Genomic DNA, 25,128 nt, shown 5'->3' on the forward strand with positions numbered 1-25,128 from the left:
TGTGCGTGACCGTATGTGAGTCTGACTATGTGTGTGTGCAAGTGTGTGTCTGTTTAATCGCCCAAGTGTGTTTCTGTGTGTGTCTCTGCGTGTGAGCTTGTGTATTTTTGTGCACAGCTGTGTCTGTACATCTTTGTATGTTTGTGTATCTGAGTTTGGGTGTGCACGCGTGTGTGTGTGTGTCGCTGTCCGTGTCTGTATGTATGCCTTTGCACGTTTATGTCTGTGTCTGTTCTGAGCAAGTATATGAATGTATTTGTCCGTCTCTGTGTCTGCGTGACTATTATTAGAGTTACCATCAAAGCTCTGCAAACATTTTTCCAAATGCGGCAATTTCGCGAGATTTAATGTGGGGAACTTTATTCAATCACGCATAGCTGTTTTATTCTGTCAAGAGGTTACCGTGCACTTTAAAAACCAGTTTTATACCCACAAGTAAAAGATACATTTAACACTATTTAATGTGTGTTTGAATACCTGTGTGTGTGCGTGTGTGTATGCATGTGCGTCCACATGTGTGTGTGTGTGTGTGTGTCGCTGTCTGTGTCTGTGTGTATGACTTTGCGCGTTCATGTCTGTGTCTGTTCTGAGCAAGTATATGAATGTATTTGTCCGTCTCTGTGTCTGCGTGGCTATTATTAGAATTACCATCAATGTTCTGCAAACATCTTTTCAAATGGCGCAATATCGCGAGGTTTAATGTGGGGAACTTTATTCAATCACGCGAAGCTGTTTTAATCTGTCAAGAAGTTACAGTGCATTTTAAAAACCAGTTTTATACCCACAAGTAAAAGATACATTTAACACTATTTAATGTGTGTTTGAATACCTGTGTGTGTGCGTGTGTGTATGCATGTGCGTCCACATGTGTGTGTGTGTGCGCTTGTATGTGTATGCGTTTTGTTCGTGTGTTTTAACATGTATACATGCGTCTATGCAGGTCTGCCCATCTGTCCTCGTGCTATGTGTATGTGTCTTCGCAGTTGTTAGCATGATTTTGGATGTGTGTCTGTCCGGGTCTGCGTGACTGTCTTCGGAATTATCATCATTTTTCTTCAAACTTTGCTCCAAATATTGCAGGTTTGCCAAGGTTAATTTTGTTGAATCACAACAAGATCTTCAAAGTCTGTCAAGAGGTTACTAAAATCTTCAAGGACGGCTTTTTAACTCGAAATTTGAAGGTACAGTTGGAACTATCAAGCTGTCAATATTTGGGACCTCTCTCAAGCTGCTATTGTGAACTCTCAATAGAACATTGATTGGTAAACGAATCAAATCCGTTGCATTTACTTGTACATACATGTATCCGGTTACATAAGTGTGTTTGTATGTGCATGCATGTTGGTTGGAGTTTGGTGTGTGCAAGCGTGTTTGCGCATGACTGCTATGCGTGACCGTATGTGAGTCTGACTATGTGTGTGTGCAAGTGTGTGTTCGTTTAATCGCCCAAGTGTGTTTCTGTGTGTGTCTCTGCGTGTGAGTTTGTGTATTTCTGTGCACAGCCGTGTCTGTACATTTTTCTATGCTTGTGTATCTGAGTTTGGGTGTGTTTGCGCGTGTGTGTGTCGCTGTCCGTGTCTGTGTGTATGCCTTTGCACGTTTATGGCAGGTGTCTGTTCTGAGCAAGTATATGAATGTATTTGTCCGTCTCTGTGTCTGCGTGGCTATTATTAGAATTACCATCAATGTTCTGCAAACATCTTTTCAAATGGCGCAATATCGCGAGGTTTAATGTGGGGAACTTTATTCTATCACGCCAAGCTGTTTTAATCTGTCAAGAAGTTACAGTGCACTTTATAAACAAGTTTTATACCTGAAAGAAAAACATACATTTAAAACCATTTAATGTGTGTTTGCATACACGTATGTGTGCGTGTGTGTGTGCATGTGTGTATACATGTGTGTATCCATGTGTTTCTATGCGTGTGTGTGTGCGCCTGGATGTGTATGCGTTTTGTTTGTATGTGTGAACATGTATGTGTGTGTCTATGCAAGTCTGCGCACCTGTCCTCGTGCTATGTGTATGTGTTTTCGCAGTTTTTAGCAGGTTTTTGATTTTGTGTCTGTCTGTGTCTGGGTGACTGTCATCGGAATTATCATTTTTTTTTTCAAAATTTGCTCCAAATGTTGCAGGTACGCCAAGGTGAATTTTGTTCAATAACAACAAGATTTTCAAGTTTGTCAAGATGTTACCATAATCTTCAAGGACGGCCTTTCAACTCGAAGGTTGAAGGTACAGTTGGAACTATCAAACTGTCACTATTTGGGACCGTTTTCAAGCTGCTACGGTGAACTATCAATAGAACATTTGGCGATTGATAAACGAATCAAATCCGATGCATTTAGTGGTACATACATGTATCCTGTTACATAAGTGTGTTTGTTTGTGCATGCATGTTGGTGGGAGTTTGGTGTGTGCAAGCGTGTTTGCGCATGACTGTGTGTGCGTGACCGTATGTGAGTCTGACTATGTGTGTGTGCAAGTGTGTGTCTGTTTAATCGCCCAAGTGTGTTTCTGTGTGTGTCTCTGCGTGTGAGCTTGTGTATTTCTGTGCACAGCTGTGTCTGTACATCTTTGTATGTTTGTGTATCTGAGTTTGGGTGTGCGCGTGTGTGTGTGTGTCGCTGTCCGTGTCTGTATGTATGCCTTTGCACGTTTATGGCAGTTGTCTGTTCTGAGCAAGTATATGAATGTATTTGTCCGTCTCTGTGTCTGCGTGGCCATTATTAGAATTACCATCAATGTTCTGCAAACATCTTTTCAAATGGCGCAATATCGCGAGGTTTAATGTGTGGAACTTTATTCTATCACGCCAAGCTGTTTTAATCTGTCAAGAAGTTACAGTGCATTTTATAAACAAGTTTTATACCTGAAAGTAAAACATACATTTAAAACCATTTAATGTGTGTTTGCATACACGTATGTGTGCGTGTGTGTGTGCATGTGTGTATACATGTGTGTATCCGTGTGTTTCTATGCGTGTGTGTGTGCGCCTGGATGTGTATGCGTTTTGTTTGTATGTGTGAACATGTATGTGTGTGTCTATGCGAGTCTGCGCACCTGTCCTCGTGCTATGTGTATGTGTCTTCGCAGTTGTTAGCATGATTTTGGATGTGTGTCTGTCCGTGTCTGCGTGACTGTCTTCGGAATTATCATCATTTTTCTTCAAACTTTGCTCCAAATATTGCAGGTTTGCCAAGGTTAATTTTGTTGAATCACAACAAGATCTTCAAAGTCTGTCAAGAGGTTACTAAAATCTTCAAGGACGGCTTTTTAACTCGAAATTTGAAGGTACAGTTGGAACTATCAAGCTGTCAATATTTGGGACCTCTCTCAAGCTGCTATTGTGAACTCTCAATAGAACATTGATTGGTAAACGAATCAAATCCGTTGCATTTACTTGTACATACATGTATCCGGTTACATAAGTGTGTTTGTATGTGCATGCATGTTGGTGGGAGTTTGGTGTGTGCAAGCGTGTTTGCGCATGACTGCTATGCGTGACCAAATGTGAGTCTGACTATGTGTGTGTGTAAGTGTGTGTTCGTTTAATCGCCCAAGTGTGTTTCTGTGTGTGTCTCTGCGTGTGAGTTTGTGTATTTCTGTGCACAGCCGTGTCTGTACATTTTTCTATGCTTGTGTATCTGAGTTTGGGTGTGCACGCGTGTGTGTGTGTGTCGCTGTCCGTGTCTGGATGTATGCCTTTGCACGTTTATGTCTGTGTCTGTTCTGAGCAAGTATATGAATGTATTTGTCCGTCTCTGTGTCTGCGTGACTATTATTAGAGTTACCATCAAAGCTCTGCAAACATTTTTCGAAATGCGGCAATTTCGCGAGATTTAATGTGGGGAACTTTATTCAATCACGCGAAGCTGTTTTAATCTGTCAAGAGGTTACCGTGCACTTTAAAAACAAGTTTTATACCCGCAAGTAAAATATACATTTAACACTATTTAATGTGTGTTTGAATACCTCTGTGTGTGCGTGTGTGTATGCATGTGCGTCCACGCGTGCGTGTGTGTGTGTGCGTGCGTGCGTGCGTGCGTGTGTGTGTGTGTGTGTGTGTCACTGTCTGTATGTATGTCTTTGCGCGTTCATGTCTGTGTCTGTTCTGAGCAAGTATATGAATGTATTTGTCCGTCTCTGTGTCTGCGTGACTATTATTAAAGTTACCATCAAAGCTCTGCAAACATTTTTCCAAATGCGGCAATTTCGCGAGAATTAATGTGGGAACTTTATTCAATCACGCGAAGCTGTTTTAATCTGTCAAGAGGTTACCGTGCACTTTAAAAACAAGTTTTATACCTGCAAGTAAAAGATACATTTAACACTATTTAATGTGTGTTTGAATACCTGTGTGTGTGCGTGTGTGTATGCATGTGCGTCCACGCGTGTGTGTGTGCGTCGCTGTCTGTGTCTGTGTGTATGTCTTTGCGCGTTCATGTCTGTGTCTGTTCTGAGCAAGTATATGAATGTATTTGTCCGTCTCTGTGTCTGCGTGGCTATTATTAGAATTACCATCAATGTTCTGCAAACATCTTTTCAAATGGCGCAATATCGCGAGGTTTAATGTGGGGAACTTTATTCTATCACGCCAAGCTGTTTTAATCTGTCAAGAAGTTACAGTGCACTTTATAAACAAGTTTTATACCTGAAAGTAAAACATACATTTAAAACCATTTAATGTGTGTTTGCATACACGTATGTGTGCGTGTGTGTGTGCATGTGTGTATACATGTGTGTATCCATGTGTTTCTATGCGTGTGTGTGTGCGCCTGGATGTGTATGCGTTTTGTTTGTATGTGTGAACATGTATGTGTGTGTCTATGCGAGTCTGCGCACGTGTCCTCGTGCTATGTGTATGTGTCTTCGCAGTTGTTAGCAGGTTTTTGAATGTGTGTCTGTCTGTGTCTGGGTGACTGTCATCGGAATTATCATTATTTTTTTTCAAAATTTGCTCCAAATGTTGCAGGTACGCCAAGGTGAATTTTGTTTAATAACAACAAGATTTTCAAGTTTGTCAAGATGTTACCATAATCTTCAAGGACGGCCTCTCAACTCGATGGTTGAAGGTACAGTTGGAACTATCAAACTGTCACTATTTGGGACCGTTATCAAGCTGCTACGGTGAACTATCAATAGAACATTTGGCGATTGATAAACGAATCAAATCCGATGCATTTAGTGGTACATACATGTATCCTGTTACATAATTGTGTTTGTTTGTGCATGCATGTTGGTGGGAGTTTGGTGTGTGCAAGCGTGTTTGCGCATGACTGTGTGTGCGTGACCGTATGTGAGTCTGACTATGTGTGTGTGTGCAAGTGTGTGTTCGTTTAATCGCCCAAGTGTGTTTCTGTGTGTGTCTCTGCGTGTGAGCTCAGGTATTTCTGTGCACAGCTGTGTCTGTACATCTTTGTATGTTTGTGTATCTGAGTTTGGGTGTGCACGCGTGTGTGTGTGTGTGGCGCTGTCCGTGTCTGTATGTATGCCTTTGCACGTTTATGTCTGTGTCTGTTCTGAGCAAGTATATGAATGTATTTGTCCGTCTCTGTGTCTGCGTGACTATTATTAGAGTTACCATCAAAGCTCTGCAAACATTTTTCGAAATGCGGCAATTTCGCGAGATTTAATGTAGGGAACTTTATTCAATCACGCGAAGCTGTTTTAATCTGTCAAGAGGTTACCGTGCACTTTAAAAACAAGTTTTATACCCGCAAGTAAAAGATACATTTAACACTATTTAATGTGTGTTTGAATACCTGTGTGTGTGTGCGTGTGTGTATGCATGTGCGTCCACGCGTGTGTGTGTGCGTGTGTGCGTGTGTGTGCGTGTGTGTGCGTGCATGTGCGTGCGTGTGTGTGCACGTGTGTGCGCGCGTGTGCGCGCGTGTGTGCGCGCGTGTGTGTGCGTGCGTGTGTGTGCGCGCGTGTGTGTGTGTGTGTGTGTGTGTGGTTCGCTGTCCGTGTGTATGCCTTTGCACGTTTATGTCTGTGTCTGTTCTGAGCAAGTATATGAATGTATTTGTCCGTCTCTGTGTCTGCGTGACTATTATTAGAGTTACCATCAAAGCTCTGCAAACATTTTTCCAAATGCGGCAATTTCGCGAGATTTAATGTGGGGAACTTTATTCAATCACGCGTAGCTGTTTTAATCTGTCAAGAGGTTACCGTGCACTTTTAAAACAAGTTTTATACCCGCAAGTAAAAGATACATTTAACACTATTTAATGTGTGTTTGAATACCTGTGTGTGTGCGCGTGTGTATGCATGTGCGTCCACGTGTGTGTGTGTGTGTGTGTGTGTGTGTGTCGCTGTCTGTGTCTGTGTGTATGACTTTGCGCGTTCATGTCTGTGTCTGTTCTGAGCAAGTATATGAATGTATTTGTCCGTCTCTGTGTCTGCGTGGCTATTATTAGAATTACCATCAATGTTCTGCAAACATCTTTTCAAATGGCGCAATATCGCGAGGTTTAATGTGGGGAACTTTATTCTATCACGCCAAGCTGTTTTAATCTGTCAAGAAGTTACAGTGCATTTTAAAAACCAGTTTTATACCCACAAGTAAAAGATACATTTAACACTATTTAATGTGTGTTTGAATACCTGTGTGTGTGCGTGTGTGTATGCATGTGCGTCCACATGTGTGTGTGTGTGCGCTTGTATGTGTATGCGTTTTGTTTGTGTGTTTTAACATGTATACATGCGTCTATGCAGGTCTGCCCATCTGTCCTCGTGCTATGTGTATGTGTCTTCGCAGTTGTTAGCATGATTTTGGATGTGTGTCTGTCCGGGTCTGCGTGACTGTCTTCGGAATTATCATCATTTTTCTTCAAACTTTGCTCCAAATATTGCAGGTTTGCCAAGGTTAATTTTGTTGAATCACAACAAGATCTTCAAAGTCTGTCAAGAGGTTACTAAAATCTTCAAGGACGGCTTTTTAACTCGAAATTTGAAGGTACAGTTGGAACTATCAAGCTGTCAATATTTGGGACCTCTCTCAAGCTGCTATTGTGAACTCTCAATAGAACATTGATTGGTAAACGAATCAAATCCGTTGCATTTACTTGTACATACATGTATCCGGTTACATAAGTGTGTTTGTATGTGCATGCATGTTGGTTGGAGTTTGGTGTGTGCAAGCGTGTTTGCGCATGACTGCTATGCGTGACTGTATGTGAGTCTGACTATGTGTGTGTGCAAGTGTGTGTTCGTTTAATTGCCCAAGTGTGTTTCTGTGTGTGTCTCTGCGTGTGAGTTTGTGTATTTCTGTGCACAGCCGTGTCTGTACATTTTTCTATGCTTGTGTATCTGAGTTTGGGTGTGTTTGCGCGCGTGTGTGTGTGTGTGTGTGTCGCTGTCCGTGTCTGTGTGTATGCCTTTGCACGTTTATGGCAGGTGTCTGTTCTGAGCAAGTATATGAATGTATTTGTCCGTCCCTGTGTCTGCGTGGCTATTATTAGAATTACCATCAATGTTCTGCAAACATCTTTTTAAATGGCGCAATATCGCGAGGTTTAATGTGGGGAACTTTATTCTATCACGCCAAGCTGTTTTAATCTGTCAAGAAGTTACAGTGCACTTTATAAACAAGTTTTATACCTGAAAGTAAAACATACATTTAAAACCATTTAATGTGTGTTTGCATACACGTATGTGTGCGTGTGTGTGTGCATGTGTGTATACATGTGTGTATCCATGTGTTTCTATGCGTGTGTGTGTGCGCCTGGATGTGTATGCGTTTTGTTTGTATGTGTGAACATGTATGTGTGTGTCTATGCGAGTCTGCGCACCTGTCCTCGTGCTATGTGTATGTGTCTTCGCAGTTGTTAGCAGGTTTTTGAATGTGTGTCTGTCTGTGTCTGGGTGACTGTCATCAGAATTATCATTATTTTTTGTAAAACTTTGCTCCAAATGTTGCAGGTACGCCAAGGTGAATTTTGTTCATTAACAACAAGAATTTCAAAGTGTGTCAAGAGGTTACTATAATCTTCAAGGACGGCTTCTCACTCGAAAGTTGAAGGTACAGTTGGAACTATCAAACTGTTCCTATTTTGGACAGCTATCAAGCTGCCACAATGAACTCTCAAAAGAACATTTGGCGATTGATAATCAAATCAAATCCGTTGAATTTAATGGTACATACATGTATCTGGTTACATAAGCGCGTGTGTATGTGCATGCGTGTTGGTGAGAGTTTGGTGTGTGCAAGTGTGTTTGCGCAAGACTGCGTGTGTGTGACTGTATGTGTGTGCGGCTATGCGTGCGTGCAAGTGTGTCTGTTTGATCGCCTGAGTGTGTTTCTGTGTGAGTCTCTGCATGTGAGTTTGTGTATTTCTGTGCACAGCTGTGTCTGTACATCTTTGTATGTTTGTGTATCTGAGTTTGGGTGTGTTTGCACGTGTGTGTGTGTGTGTGTGTGTGTCGCTGTCTGTGTCTGTGTGTATATCTTTGCGCGTTCATGTCTGTGTCTGTTCTGAATAAGTATATGAATGTATTTGTCCGTCTCTGTGTCTGCGTGGCTATTATTAGAATTACCATCAATGTTCTGCAAACATCTTTTCAAATGGCGCAATATCGTGAGGTTTAATGTGGGGAACTTTATTCTATCACGCCAAGCTGTTTTAATCTGTCAAGAAGTTACAGTGCACTTTATAAACAAGTTTTATACCTGAAAGTAAAACATACATTTAAAACCATTTAATGTGTGTTTGCATACACGTATGTGTGCGTGTGTGTGTGCATGTGTGTATACATGTGTGTATCCATGTGTTTCTATGCGTGTGTGTGTGCGCCTGGATGTGTATGCGTTTTGTTTGTATGTGTGAACATGTATGTGTGTGTCTATGCGAGTCTGCGCACCTGTCCTCGTGCTATGTGTATGTGTCTTCGCAGTTGTTAGCAGGTTTTTTAATGTGTGTCTGTCTGTGTCTGGGTGACTGTCATCGGAATTATCATTATTTTTTTTCAAAATTTGCTCCAAATGTTGCAGGTACGCCAAGGTGAATTTTGTTCAATAACAACAAGATTTTCAAGTTTGTCAAGATGTTACCATAATCTTCAAGGACGGCCTTTCAACTCGAAGGTTGAAGGTACAGTTGGAACTATCAAACTGTCACTATTTGGGACCGTTATCAAGCTGCTACGGTGAACTATCAATAGAACATTTGGCGATTGATAAACGAATCCAATCCGATGCATTTAGTGGTACATACATGTATCCTGTTACATAAGTGTGTTTGTTTGTGCATGCATGTTGGTGGGAGTTTGGTGTGTGCAAGCGTGTTTGCGCATGACTGTGTGTGCGTGACCGTATGTGAGTCTGATTATGTGTGTGTGCAAGTGTGTGTCTGTTTAATCGCCCAAGTGTGTTTCTGTGTGTGTCTCTGCGTGTGAGCTTGTGTATTTTTGTGCACAGCTGTGTCTGTACATCTTTGTATGTTTGTGTATCTGAGTTTGGGTGTGCATGCGTGTGTGTGTGTGTCGCTGTCCGTGTCTGTATGTATGCCTTTGCACGTTTATGTCTGTGTCTGTTCTGAGCAAGTATATGAATGTATTTGTCCGTCTCTGTGTCTGCGTGACTATTATTAGAGTTACCATCAAAGCTCTGCAAACATTTTTCCAAATGCGGCAATTTCGCGAGATTTAATGTGGGGAACTTTATTCAATCACGCATAGCTGTTTTATTCTGTCAAGAGGTTACCGTGCACTTTAAAAACAAGTTTTATACCCGCAAGTAAAAGATACATTTAACACTATTTAATGTGTGTTTGAATACCTGTGTGTGTGCGCGTGTGTATGCATGTGCGTCCACGTGTGTGTGTGTGTGTCGCTGTCTGTGTCTGTGTGTATGACTTTGCGCGTTCATGTCTGTGTCTGTTCTGAGCAAGTATATGAATGTATTTGTCCGTCTCTGTGTCTGCGTGGCTATTATTAGAATTACCATCAATGTTCTGCAAACATCTTTTCAAATGGCGCAATATCGCGAGGTTTAATGTGGGGAACTTTATTCAATCACGCGAAGCTGTTTTAATCTGTCAAGAAGTTACAGTGCATTTTAAAAACCAGTTTTATACCCACAAGTAAAAGATACATTTAACACTATTTAATGTGTGTTTGAATACCTGTGTGTGTGCGTGTGTGTATGCATGTGCGTCCACATGTGTGTGTGTGTGCGCTTGTATGTGTATGCGTTTTGTTTGTGTGTTTTAACATGTATACATGCGTCTATGCAGGTCTGCCCATCTGTCCTCGTGCTATGTGTATGTGTCTTCGCAGTTGTTAGCATGATTTTGGATGTGTGTCTGTCCGGGTCTGCGTGACTGTCTTCGGAATTATCATCATTTTTCTTCAAACTTTGCTCCAAATATTGCAGGTTTGCCAAGGTTAATTTTGTTGAATCACAACAAGATCTTCAAAGTCTGTCAAGAGGTTACTAAAATCTTCAAGGACGGCTTTTTAACTCGAAATTTGAAGGTACAGTTGGAACTATCAAGCTGTCAATATTTGGGACCTCTCTCAAGCTGCTATTGTGAACTCTCAATAGAACATTGATTGGTAAACGAATCAAATCCGTTGCATTTACTTGTACATACATGTATCCGGTTACATAAGTGTGTTTGTATGTGCATGCATGTTGGTTGGAGTTTGGTGTGTGCAAGCGTGTTTGCGCATGACTGCTATGCGTGACTGTATGTGAGTCTGACTATGTGTGTGTGCAAGTGTGTGTTCGTTTAATCGCCCAAGTGTGTTTCTGTGTGTGTCTCTGCGTGTGAGTTTGTGTATTTCTGTGCACAGCCGTGTCTGTACATTTTTCTATGCTTGTGTATCTGAGTTTGGGTGTGTTTGCGCGCGTGTGTGTGTGTGTGTCGCTGTCCGTGTCTGTGTGTATGCCTTTGCACGTTTATGGCAGGTGTCTGTTCTGAGCAAGTATATGAATGTATTTGTCCGTCCCTGTGTCTGCGTGGCTATTATTAGAATTACCATCAATGTTCTGCAAACATCTTTTTAAATGGCGCAATATCGCGAGGTTTAATGTGGGGAACTTTATTCTATCACGCCAAGCTGTTTTAATCTGTCAAGAAGTTACAGTGCACTTTATAAACAAGTTTTATACCTGAAAGAAAAACATACATTTAAAACCATTTAATGTGTGTTTGCATACACGTATGTGTGCGTGTGTGTGTGCATGTGTGTATACATGTGTGTATCCATGTGTTTCTATGCGTGTGTGTGTGCGCCTGGATGTGTATGCGTTTTGTTTGTATGTGTGAACATGTATGTGTGTGTCTATGCGAGTCTGCGCACCTGTCCTCGTGCTATGTGTATGTGTTTTCGCAGTTTTTAGCAGGTTTTTGATTTTGTGTCTGTCTGGGTCTGGGTGACTGTCATCGGAATTATCATTTTTTTTTTCAAAATTTGCTCCAAATGTTGCAGGTACGCCAAGGTGAATTTTGTTCAATAACAACAAGATTTTCAAGTTTGTCAAGATGTTACCATAATCTTCAAGGACGGCCTTTCAACTCGAAGGTTGAAGGTACAGTTGGAACTATCAAACTGTCACTATTTGGGACCGTTTTCAAGCTGCTACGGTGAACTATCAATAGAACATTTGGCGATTGATAAACGAATCAAATCCGATGCATTTAGTGGTACATACATGTATCCTGTTACATAAGTGTGTTTGTTTGTGCATGCATGTTGGTGGGAGTTTGGTGTGTGCAAGCGTGTTTGCGCATGACTGTGTGTGCGTGACCGTATGTGAGTCTGACTATGTGTGTGTGCAAGTGTGTGTCTGTTTAATCGCCCAAGTGTGTTTCTGTGTGTGTCTCTGCGTGTGAGCTTGTGTATTTCTGTGCACAGCTGTGTCTGTACATCTTTGTATGTTTGTGTATCTGATTTTGGGTGTGCGTGTGTGTGTGTGTTGCTGTCCGTGTCTGTATGTATGCCTTTGCACGTTTATGGCAGTTGTCTGTTCTGAGCAAGTATATGAATGTATTTGTCCGTCTCTGTGTCTGCGTGGCCATTATTAGAATTACCATCAATGTTCTGCAAACATCTTTTCAAACGGCGCAATATCGCGAGGTTTAATGTGTGGAACTTTATTCTATCACGCCAAGCTGTTTTAATCTGTCAAGAAGTTACAGTGCATTTTATAAACAAGTTTTATACCTGAAAGTAAAACATACATTTAAAACCATTTAATGTGTGTTTGCATACACGTATGTGTGCGTGTGTGTGTGCATGTGTGTATACATGTGTGTATCCGTGTGTTTCTATGCGTGTGTGTGTGTGCGCCTGGATGTGTATGCGTTTTGTTTGTATGTGTGAACATGTATGTGTGTGTCTATGCGAGTCTGCGCACCTGTCCTCGTGCTATGTGTATGTGTCTTCGCAGTTGTTAGCATGATTTTGGATGTGTGTCTGTCCGTGTCTGCGTGACTGTCTTCGGAATTATCATCATTTTTCTTCAAACTTTGCTCCAAATATTGCAGGTTTGCCAAGGTTAATTTTGTTGAATCACAACAAGATCTTCAAAGTCTGTCAAGAGGTTACTAAAATCTTCAAGGACGGCTTTTTAACTCGAAATTTGAAGGTACAGTTGGAACTATCAAGCTGTCAATATTTGGGACCTCTCTCAAGCTGCTATTGTGAACTCTCAATAGAACATTGATTGGTAAACGAATCAAATCCGTTGCATTTACTTGTACATACATGTATCCGGTTACATAAGTGTGTTTGTATGTGCATGCATGTTGGTGGGAGTTTGGTGTGTGCAAGCGTGTTTGCGCATGACTGCTATGCGTGACCAAATGTGAGTCTGACTATGTGTGTGTGCAAGTGTGTGTTCGTTTAATCGCCCAAGTGTGTTTCTGTGTGTGTCTCTGCGTGTGAGTTTGTGTATTTCTGTGCACAGCCGTGTCTGTACATTTTTGTATGTTTGTGTATCTGAGTTTGGGTGTGCACGCGTGTGTGTGTGTGTGTCGCTGTCCGTGTCTGTATGTATGCCTTTGCACGTTTATGGCAGTTGTCTGTTTTGAACAAGTATATGAATGTATTTGTCCGTCTCTGTGTCTGCGTGGCCATTATTAGAATTACCATCAATGTTCTGCAAACATCTTTTCAAATGGCGCAATATCGCGAGGTTTAATGTGTGGAACTTTATTCTATCACGACAAGCTGTTTTAATCTGTCAAGAAGTTACAGTGCATTTTATAAACAAGTTTTATACCTGAAAGTAAAACATACATTTAAAACCATTTAATGTGTGTTTGCATACACGTATGTGTGCGTGTGTGTGTGCATGTGTGTATACATGTGTGTATCCGTGTGTTTCTATGCGTGTGTGTGTGCGCCTGGATGTGTATGCGTTTTGTTTGTATGTGTGAACATGTATGTGTGTGTCTATGCGAGTCTGCGCACCTGTCCTCGTGCTATGTGTATGTGTCTTCGCAGTTGTTAGCATGATTTTGGATGTGTGTCTGTCCGTGTCTGCGTGACTGTCTTCGGAATTATCATCATTTTTCTTCAAACTTTGCTCCAAATATTGCAGGTTTGCCAAGGTTAATTTTGTTGAATCACAACAAGATCTTCAAAGTCTGTCAAGAGGTTACTAAAATCTTCAAGGACGGCTTTTTAACTCGAAATTTGAAGGTACAGTTGGAACTATCAAGCTGTCAATATTTGGGACCTCTCTCAAGCTGCTATTGTGAACTCTCAATAGAACATTGATTGGTAAACGAATCAAATCCGTTGCATTTACTTGTACATACATGTATCCGGTTACATAAGTGTGTTTGTATGTGCATGCATGTTGGTGGGAGTTTGGTGTGTGCAAGCGTGTTTGCGCATGACTGCTATGCGTGACCAAATGTGAGTCTGACTATGTGTGTGTGCAAGTGTGTGTTCGTTTAATCGCCCAAGTGTGTTTCTGTGTGTGTCTCTGCGTGTGAGTTTGTGTATTTCTGTGCACAGCCGTGTCTGTACATTTTTCTATGCTTGTGTATCTGAGTTTGGGTGTGCACGCGTGTGTGTGTGTGTCGCTGTCCGTGTCTGGATGTATGCCTTTGCACGTTTATGTCTGTGTCTGTTCTGAGCAAGTATATGAATGTATTTGTCCGTCTCTGTGTCTGCGTGACTATTATTAGAGTTACCATCAAAGCTCTGCAAACATTTTTCCAAATGCGGCAATTTCGCGAGATTTAATGTGGGGAACTTTATTCAATCACGCGAAGCTGTTTTAATCTGTCAAGAGGTTACCGTGCACTTTAAAAACAAGTTTTATACCCGCAAGTAAAATATACATTTAACACTATTTAATGTGTGTTTGAATACCTTTGTGTGTGCGTGTGTGTATGCATGTGCGTCCACGCGTGCGTGTGTGTGTGTGCGTGCGTGCGTGCGTGTGTGTGTGTGTGTGTCGCTGTCTGTATGTATGTCTTTGCGCGTTCATGTCTGTGTCTGTTCTGAGCAAGTATATGAATGTATTTGTCCGTCTCTGTGTCTGCGTGACTATTATTAGAGTTACCATCAAAGCTCTGCAAACATTTTTCCAAATGCGGCAATTTCGCGAGAATTAATGTGGGGAACTTTATTCAATCACGCGAAGCTGTTTTAATCTGTCAAGAGGTTACCGTGCACTTTAAAAACAAGTTTTATACCTGCAAGTAAAAGATACATTTAACACTATTTAATGTGTGTTTGAATACCTGTGTGTGTGCGTGTGTGTATGCATGACTATTATTAGAGTTACCATCAAAGCTCTGCAAACATTTTTCCAAATGCGGCAATTTCGCGAGAATTAATGTGGGGAACTTTATTCAATCACGCGAAGCTGTTTTAATCTGTCAAGAGGTTACCGTGCACTTTAAAAACAAGTTTTATACCTGCAAGTAAAAGATACATTTAACACTATTTAATGTGTGTTTGAATACCTGTGTGTATGCGTGTGTGTATGCATACGCGTGTGTGTGTGCGTCGCTGTCTGTGTCTGTGTGTATGTCTTTGCGCGTTCATGTCTGTGTCTGTTCTGAGCAAGTATATGAATGTATTTGTCCGTCTCTGTGTCTGCGTGGCTATTATTAGAATTACCATCAATGTTCTGCAAACATCTTTTCAAATGGCGCAATATCGCGAGGTTTAATGTGGGGAACTTTATTCTATCACGCCAAGCTGTTTTAATCTGTCAAGAAGTTACAGTGCACTTTATAAACAAGTTTTATACCTGAAAGTAAAACATACATTTAAAACCATTTAATGTGTGTTTGCATACACGTATGTGTGCGTGTGTGTGTGCATGTGTGTATACATGTGTGTATCCATGTGTTTCTATGCGTGTGTGTGTGCGCCTGGATGTGTATGCGTTTTGTTTGTATGTGTGAACATGTATGTGTGTGTCTATGCGAGTCTGCGCACGTGTCCTCGTGCTATGTGTATGTGTCTTCGCAGTTGTTAGCAGGTTTTTGAATGTGTGTCTGTCTGTGTCTGGGTGACTGTCATCGGAATTATCATTATTTTTTTTCAAAATTTGCTCCAAATGTTGCAGGTACGCCAAGGTGAATTTTGTTCAATAACAACAAGATTTTCAAGTTTGTCAAGATGTTACCATAATCTTCAAGGACGGCCTCTCAACTCGATGGTTGAAGGTACAGTTGGAACTATCAAACTGTCACTATTTGGGACCGTTATCAAGCTGCTACGGTGAACTATCAATAGAACATTTGGCGATTGATAAACGAATCAAATCCGATGCATTTAGTGGTACATACATGTATCCTGTTACATAATTGTGTTTGTTTGTGCATGCATGTTGGTGGGAGTTTGGTGTGTGCAAGCGTGTTTGCGCATGACTGTGTGTGCGTGACCGTATGTGAGTCTGACTATGTGTGTGTGTGCAAGTGTGTGTTCGTTTAATCGCCCAAGTGTGTTTCTGTGTGTGTCTCTGCGTGTGAGTTTGTGTATTTCTGTGCACAGCCGTGTCTGTACATTTTTCTATGCTTGTGTATCTGAGTTTGGGTGTGTTTGCGCGCGTGTGTGTGTGTGTGTCGCTGTCCGTGTCTGTGTGTATGCCTTTGCACGTTTATGGCAGGTGTCTGTTCTGAGCAAGTATATGAATGTATTTGTCCGTCCCTGTGTCTGCGTGGCTATTATTAGAATTACCATCAATGTTCTGCAAACATCTTTTTAAATGGCGCAATATCGCGAGGTTTAATGTGGGGAACTTTATTCTATCACGCCAAGCTGTTTTAATCTGTCAAGAAGTTACAGTGCACTTTATAAACAAGTTTTATACCTGAAAGAAAAACATACATTTAAAACCATTTAATGTGTGTTTGCATACACGTATGTGTGCGTGTGTGTGTGCATGTGTGTATACATGTGTGTATCCATGTGTTTCTATGCGTGTGTGTGTGCGCCTGGATGTGTATGCGTTTTGTTTGTATGTGTGAACATGTATGTGTGTGTCTATGCGAGTCTGCGCACCTGTCCTCGTGCTATGTGTATGTGTTTTCGCAGTTTTTAGCAGGTTTTTGATTTTGTGTCTGTCTGGGTCTGGGTGACTGTCATCGGAATTATCATTTTTTTTTTCAAAATTTGCTCCAAATGTTGCAGGTACGCCAAGGTGAATTTTGTTCAATAACAACAAGATTTTCAAGTTTGTCAAGATGTTACCATAATCTTCAAGGACGGCCTTTCAACTCGAAGGTTGAAGGTACAGTTGGAACTATCAAACTGTCACTATTTGGGACCGTTTTCAAGCTGCTACGGTGAACTATCAATAGAACATTTGGCGATTGATAAACGAATCAAATCCGATGCATTTAGTGGTACATACATGTATCCTGTTACATAAGTGTGTTTGTTTGTGCATGCATGTTGGTGGGAGTTTGGTGTGTGCAAGCGTGTTTGCGCATGACTGTGTGTGCGTGACCGTATGTGAGTCTGACTATGTGTGTGTGCAAGTGTGTGTCTGTTTAATCGCCCAAGTGTGTTTCTGTGTGTGTCTCTGCGTGTGAGCTTGTGTATTTCTGTGCACAGCTGTGTCTGTACATCTTTGTATGTTTGTGTATCTGATTTTGGGTGTGCGTGTGTGTGTGTGTTGCTGTCCGTGTCTGTATGTATGCCTTTGCACGTTTATGGCAGTTGTCTGTTCTGAGCAAGTATATGAATGTATTTGTCCGTCTCTGTGTCTGCGTGGCCATTATTAGAATTACCATCAATGTTCTGCAAACATCTTTTCAAACGGCGCAATATCGCGAGGTTTAATGTGTGGAACTTTATTCTATCACGCCAAGCTGTTTTAATCTGTCAAGAAGTTACAGTGCATTTTATAAACAAGTTTTATACCTGAAAGTAAAACATACATTTAAAACCATTTAATGTGTGTTTGCATACACGTATGTGTGCGTGTGTGTGTGCATGTGTGTATACATGTGTGTATCCGTGTGTTTCTATGCGTGTGTGTGTGTGCGCCTGGATGTGTATGCGTTTTGTTTGTATGTGTGAACATGTATGTGTGTGTCTATGCGAGTCTGCGCACCTGTCCTCGTGCTATGTGTATGTGTCTTCGCAGTTGTTAGCATGATTTTGGATGTGTGTCTGTCCGTGTCTGCGTGACTGTCTTCGGAATTATCATCATTTTTCTTCAAACTTTGCTCCAAATATTGCAGGTTTGCCAAGGTTAATTTTGTTGAATCACAACAAGATCTTCAAAGTCTGTCAAGAGGTTACTAAAATCTTCAAGGACGGCTTTTTAACTCGAAATTTGAAGGTACAGTTGGAACTATCAAGCTGTCAATATTTGGGACCTCTCTCAAGCTGCTATTGTGAACTCTCAATAGAACATTGATTGGTAAACGAATCAAATCCGTTGCATTTACTTGTACATACATGTATCCGGTTACATAAGTGTGTTTGTATGTGCATGCATGTTGGTGGGAGTTTGGTGTGTGCAAGCGTGTTTGCGCATGACTGCTATGCGTGACCAAATGTGAGTCTGACTATGTGTGTGTGCAAGTGTGTGTTCGTTTAATCGCCCAAGTGTGTTTCTGTGTGTGTCTCTGCGTGTGAGTTTGTGTATTTCTGTGCACAGCCGTGTCTGTACATTTTTGTATGTTTGTGTATCTGAGTTTGGGTGTGCACGCGTGTGTGTGTGTGTGTCGCTGTCCGTGTCTGTATGTATGCCTTTGCACGTTTATGGCAGTTGTCTGTTTTGAACAAGTATATGAATGTATTTGTCCGTCTCTGTGTCTGCGTGGCCATTATTAGAATTACCATCAATGTTCTGCAAACATCTTTTCAAATGGCGCAATATCGCGAGGTTTAATGTGTGGAACTTTATTCTATCACGACAAGCTGTTTTAATCTGTCAAGAAGTTACAGTGCATTTTATAAACAAGTTTTATACCTGAAAGTAAAACATACATTTAAAACCATTTAATGTGTGTTTGCATACACGTATGTGTGCGTGTGTGTGTGCATGTGTGTATACATGTGTGTATCCGTGTGTTTCTATGCGTGTGTGTGTGCGCCTGGATGTGTATGCGTTTTGTTTGTATGTGTGAACATGTATGTGTGTGTCTATGCGAGTCTGCGCACCTGTCCTCGTGCTATGTGTATGTGTCTTCGCAGTTGTTAGCATGATTTTGGATGTGTGTCTGTCCGTGTCTGCGTGACTGTCTTCGGAATTATCATCATTTTTCTTCAAACTTTGCTCCAAATATTGCAGGTTTGCCAAGGTTAATTTTGTTGAATCACAACAAGATCTTCAAAGTCTGTCAAGAGGTTACTAAAATCTTCAAGGACGGCTTTTTAACTCGAAATTTGAAGGTACAGTTGGAACTATCAAGCTGTCAATATTTGGGACCTCTCTCAAGCTGCTATTGTGAACTCTCAATAGAACATTGATTGGTAAACGAATCAAATCCGTTGCATTTACTTGTACATACATGTATCCGGTTACATAAGTGTGTTTGTATGTGCATGCATGTTGGTGGGAGTTTGGTGTGTGCAAGCGTGTTTGCGCATGACTGCTATGCGTGACCAAATGTGAGTCTGACTATGTGTGTGTGCAAGTGTGTGTTCGTTTAATCGCCCAAGTGTGTTTCTGTGTGTGTCTCTGCGTGTGAGTTTGTGTATTTCTGTGCACAGCCGTGTCTGTACATTTTTCTATGCTTGTGTATCTGAGTTTGGGTGTGCACGCGTGTGTGTGTGTGTCGCTGTCCGTGTCTGGATGTATGCCTTTGCACGTTTATGTCTGTGTCTGTTCTGAGCAAGTATATGAATGTATTTGTCCGTCTCTGTGTCTGCGTGACTATTATTAGAGTTACCATCAAAGCTCTGCAAACATTTTTCCAAATGCGGCAATTTCGCGAGATTTAATGTGGGGAACTTTATTCAATCACGCGAAGCTGTTTTAATCTGTCAAGAGGTTACCGTGCACTTTAAAAACAAGTTTTATACCCGCAAGTAAAATATACATTTAACACTATTTAATGTGTGTTTGAATACCTTTGTGTGTGCGTGTGTGTATGCATGTGCGTCCACGCGTGCGTGTGTGTGTGTGCGTGCGTGCGTGCGTGTGTGTGTGTGTGTGTCGCTGTCTGTATGTATGTCTTTGCGCGTTCATGTCTGTGTCTGTTCTGAGCAAGTATATGAATGTATTTGTCCGTCTCTGTGTCTGCGTGACTATTATTAGAGTTACCATCAAAGCTCTGCAAACATTTTTCCAAATGCGGCAATTTCGCGAGAATTAATGTGGGGAACTTTATTCAATCACGCGAAGCTGTTTTAATCTGTCAAGAGGTTACCGTGCACTTTAAAAACAAGTTTTATACCTGCAAGTAAAAGATACATTTAACACTATTTAATGTGTGTTTGAATACCTGTGTGTGTGCGTGTGTGTATGCATGACTATTATTAGAGTTACCATCAAAGCTCTGCAAACATTTTTCCAAATGCGGCAATTTCGCGAGAATTAATGTGGGGAACTTTATTCAATCACGCGAAGCTGTTTTAATCTGTCAAGAGGTTACCGTGCACTTTAAAAACAAGTTTTATACCTGCAAGTAAAAGATACATTTAACACTATTTAATGTGTGTTTGAATACCTGTGTGTATGCGTGTGTGTATGCATACGCGTGTGTGTGTGCGTCGCTGTCTGTGTCTGTGTGTATGTCTTTGCGCGTTCATGTCTGTGTCTGTTCTGAGCAAGTATATGAATGTATTTGTCCGTCTCTGTGTCTGCGTGGCTATTATTAGAATTACCATCAATGTTCTGCAAACATCTTTTCAAATGGCGCAATATCGCGAGGTTTAATGTGGGGAACTTTATTCTATCACGCCAAGCTGTTTTAATCTGTCAAGAAGTTACAGTGCACTTTATAAACAAGTTTTATACCTGAAAGTAAAACATACATTTAAAACCATTTAATGTGTGTTTGCATACACGTATGTGTGCGTGTGTGTGTGCATGTGTGTATACATGTGTGTATCCATGTGTTTCTATGCGTGTGTGTGTGCGCCTGGATGTGTATGCGTTTTGTTTGTATGTGTGAACATGTATGTGTGTGTCTATGCGAGTCTGCGCACGTGTCCTCGTGCTATGTGTATGTGTCTTCGCAGTTGTTAGCAGGTTTTTGAATGTGTGTCTGTCTGTGTCTGGGTGACTGTCATCGGAATTATCATTATTTTTTTTCAAAATTTGCTCCAAATGTTGCAGGTACGCCAAGGTGAATTTTGTTCAATAACAACAAGATTTTCAAGTTTGTCAAGATGTTACCATAATCTTCAAGGACGGCCTCTCAACTCGATGGTTGAAGGTACAGTTGGAACTATCAAACTGTCACTATTTGGGACCGTTATCAAGCTGCTACGGTGAACTATCAATAGAACATTTGGCGATTGATAAACGAATCAAATCCGATGCATTTAGTGGTACATACATGTATCCTGTTACATAATTGTGTTTGTTTGTGCATGCATGTTGGTGGGAGTTTGGTGTGTGCAAGCGTGTTTGCGCATGACTGTGTGTGCGTGACCGTATGTGAGTCTGACTATGTGTGTGTGTGCAAGTGTGTGTTCGTTTAATCGCCCAAGTGTGTTTCTGTGTGTGTCTCTGCGTGTGAGCTCAGGTATTTCTGTGCACAGCTGTGTCTGTACATCTTTGTATGTTTGTGTATCTGAGTTTGGGTGTGCACGCGTGTGTGTGTGTGTGGCGCTGTCCGTGTCTGTATGTATGCCTTTGCACGTTTATGTCTGTGTCTGTTCTGAGCAAGTATATGAATGTATTTGTCCGTCTCTGTGTCTGCGTGACTATTATTAGAGTTACCATCAAAGCTCTGCAAACATTTTTCGAAATGCGGCAATTTCGCGAGATTTAATGTAGGGAACTTTATTCAATCACGCGAAGCTGTTTTAATCTGTCAAGAGGTTACCGTGCACTTTTAAAACAAGTTTTATACCCGCAAGTAAAAGATACATTTAACACTATTTAATGTGTGTTTTAATACCTGTGTGTGTGCGTGTGTGTATGCATGTGCGTCCACGCGTGTGTGTGTGCGTGTGTGCGTGTGTGTGCGTGCGTGTGCGTGCGTGTGTGTGCACGTGTGTGCGCGCGTGTGCGCGCGTGTGTGCGCGCGTGTGTGTGCGTGTGTGTGCGTGCGTGTGTGTGCGCGTGTGTGTGTGTGTGTGTGTGGTTCGCTGTCCGTGTGTATGCCTTTGCACGTTTATGTCTGTGTCTGTTCTGAGCAAGTATATGAATGTATTTGTCCGTCTCTGTGTCTGCGTGACTATTATTAGAGTTACCATCAAAGCTCTGCAAACATTTTTCCAAATGCGGCAATTTTGCGAGATTTAATGTGGGGAACTTTATTCAATCACGCGTAGCTGTTTTAATCTGTCAAGAGGTTACCGTGCACTTTTAAAACAAGTTTTATACCCGCAAGTAAAAGATACATTTAACACTATTTAATGTGTGTTTGAATACCTGTGTGTGTGCGCGTGTGTATGCATGTGCGTCCACGTGTGTGTGTGTGTGTGTGTGTGTCGCTGTCTGTGTCTGTGTGTATGTCTTTGCGCGTTCATGTCTGTGTCTGTTCTGAGCAAGTATATGAATGTATTTGTCCGTCTCTGTGTCTGCGTGGCTATTATTAGAATTACCATCAATGTTCTGCAAACATCTTTTCAAATGGCGCAATATCGCGAGGTTTAATGTGGGGAACTTTATTCTATCACGCCAAGCTGTTTTAATCTGTCAAGAAGTTACAGTGCATTTTAAAAACCAGTTTTATACCCACAAGTAAAAGATACATTTAACACTATTTAATGTGTTTTTGAATACCTGTGTGTGTGCGTGTGTGTATGCATGTGCGTCCACATGTGTGTGTGTGTGCGCTTGTATGTGTATGCGTTTTGTTTGTGTGTTTTAACATGTATACATGCGTCTATGCAGGTCTGCCCATCTGTCCTCGTGCTATGTGTATGTGTCTTCGCAGTTGTTAGCATGATTTTGGATGTGTGTCTGTCCGGGTCTGCGTGACTGTCTTCGGAATTATCATCATTTTTCTTCAAACTTTGCTCCAAATATTGCAGGTTTGCCAAGGTTAATTTTGTTGAATCACAACAAGATCTTCAAAGTCTGTCAAGAGGTTACTAAAATCTTCAAGGACGGCTTTTTAACTCGAAATTTGAAGGTACAGTTGGAACTATCAAGCTGTCAATATTTGGGACCTCTCTCAAGCTGCTATTGTGAACTCTCAATAGAACATTGATTGGTAAACGAATCAAATCCGTTGCATTTACTTGTACATACATGTATCCGGTTACATAAGTGTGTTTGTATGTGCATGCATGTTGGTTGGAGTTTGGTGTGTGCAAGCGTGTTTGCGCATGACTGCTATGCGTGACTGTATGTGAGTCTGACTATGTGTGTGTGCAAGTGTGTGTTCGTTTAATCGCCCAAGTGTGTTTCTGTGTGTGTCTCTGCGTGTGAGTTTGTGTATTTCTGTGCACAGCCGTGTCTGTACATTTTTCTATGCTTGTGTATCTGAGTTTGGGTGTGTTTGCGCGCGTGTGTGTGTGTGTGTGTGTGTCGCTGTCCGTGTCTGTGTGTATGCCTTTGCACGTTTATGGCAGGTGTCTGTTCTGAGCAAGTATATGAATGTATTTGTCCGTCCCTGTGTCTGCGTGGCTATTATTAGAATTACCATCAATGTTCTGCAAACATCTTTTTAAATGGCGCAATATCGCGAGGTTTAATGTGGGGAACTTTATTCTATCACGCCAAGCTGTTTTAATCTGTCAAGAAGTTACAGTGCACTTTATAAACAAGTTTTATACCTGAAAGTAAAACATACATTTAAAACCATTTAATGTGTGTTTGCATACACGTATGTGTGCGTGTGTGTGTGCATGTGTGTATACATGTGTGTATCCATGTGTTTCTATGCGTGTGTGTGTGCGCCTGGATGTGTATGCGTTTTGTTTGTATGTGTGAACATGTATGTGTGTGTCTATGCGAGTCTGCGCACCTGTCCTCGTGCTATGTGTATGTGTCTTCGCAGTTGTTAGCAGGTTTTTGAATGTGTGTCTGTCTGTGTCTGGGTGACTGTCATCAGAATTATCATTATTTTTTGTAAAACTTTGCTCCAAATGTTGCAGGTACGCCAAGGTGAATTTTGTTCATTAACAACAAGAATTTCAAAGTGTGTCAAGAGGTTACTATAATCTTCAAGGACGGCTTCTCACTCGAAAGTTGAAGGTACAGTTGGAACTATCAAACTGTTCCTATTTTGGACAGCTATCAAGCTGCCACAATGAACTCTCAAAAGAACATTTGGCGATTGATAATCAAATCAAATCCGTTGAATTTAATGGTACATACATGTATCTGGTTACATAAGCGCGTGTGTATGTGCATGCGTGTTGGTGAGAGTTTGGTGTGTGCAAGTGTGTTTGCGCAAGACTGCGTGTGTGTGACTGTATGTGTGTGCGGCTATGCGTGCGTGCAAGTGTGTCTGTTTGATCGCCTGAGTGTGTTTCTGTGTGAGTCTCTGCATGTGAGTTTGTGTATTTCTGTGCACAGCTGTGTCTGTACATCTTTGTATGTTTGTGTATCTGAGTTTGGGTGTGTTTGCACGCGTGTGTGTGTGTGTGTGTGTCGCTGTCTGTGTCTGTGTGTATATCTTTGCGCGTTCATGTCTGTGTCTGTTCTGAATAAGTATATGAATGTATTTGTCCGTCTCTGTGTCTGCGTGGCTATTATTAGAATTACCATCAATGTTCTGCAAACATCTTTTCAAATGGCGCAATATCGTGAGGTTTAATGTGGGGAACTTTATTCTATCACGCCAAGCTGTTTTAATCTGTCAAGAAGTTACAGTGCACTTTATAAACAAGTTTTATACCTGAAAGTAAAACATACATTTAAAACCATTTAATGTGTGTTTGCATACACGTATGTGTGCGTGTGTGTGTGCATGTGTGTATACATGTGTGTATCCATGTGTTTCTATGCGTGTGTGTGTGCGCCTGGATGTGTATGCGTTTTGTTTGTATGTGTGAACATGTATGTGTGTGTCTATGCGAGTCTGCGCACCTGTCCTCGTGCTATGTGTATGTGTCTTCGCAGTTGTTAGCAGGTTTTTTAATGTGTGTCTGTCTGTGTCTGGGTGACTGTCATCGGAATTATCATTATTTTTTTTCAAAATTTGCTCCAAATGTTGCAGGTACGCCAAGGTGAATTTTGTTCAATAACAACAAGATTTTCAAGTTTGTCAAGATGTTACCATAATCTTCAAGGACGGCCTTTCAACTCGAAGGTTGAAGGTACAGTTGGAACTATCAAACTGTCACTATTTGGGACCGTTATCAAGCTGCTACGGTGAACTATCAATAGAACATTTGGCGATTGATAAACGAATCCAATCCGATGCATTTAGTGGTACATACATGTATCCTGTTACATAAGTGTGTTTGTTTGTGCATGCATGTTGGTGGGAGTTTGGTGTGTGCAAGCGTGTTTGCGCATGACTGTGTGTGCGTGACCGTATGTGAGTCTGATTATGTGTGTGTGCAAGTGTGTGTCTGTTTAATCGCCCAAGTGTGTTTCTGTGTGTGTCTCTGCGTGT

The sequence above is a fragment of the Watersipora subatra genome, unplaced genomic scaffold, assembly GCF_963576615.1.
Source record: "Watersipora subatra unplaced genomic scaffold, tzWatSuba1.1 SCAFFOLD_46, whole genome shotgun sequence".
In the NCBI taxonomy this organism is placed as follows: Eukaryota; Metazoa; Bryozoa; class Gymnolaemata; order Cheilostomatida; family Watersiporidae; genus Watersipora; species Watersipora subatra.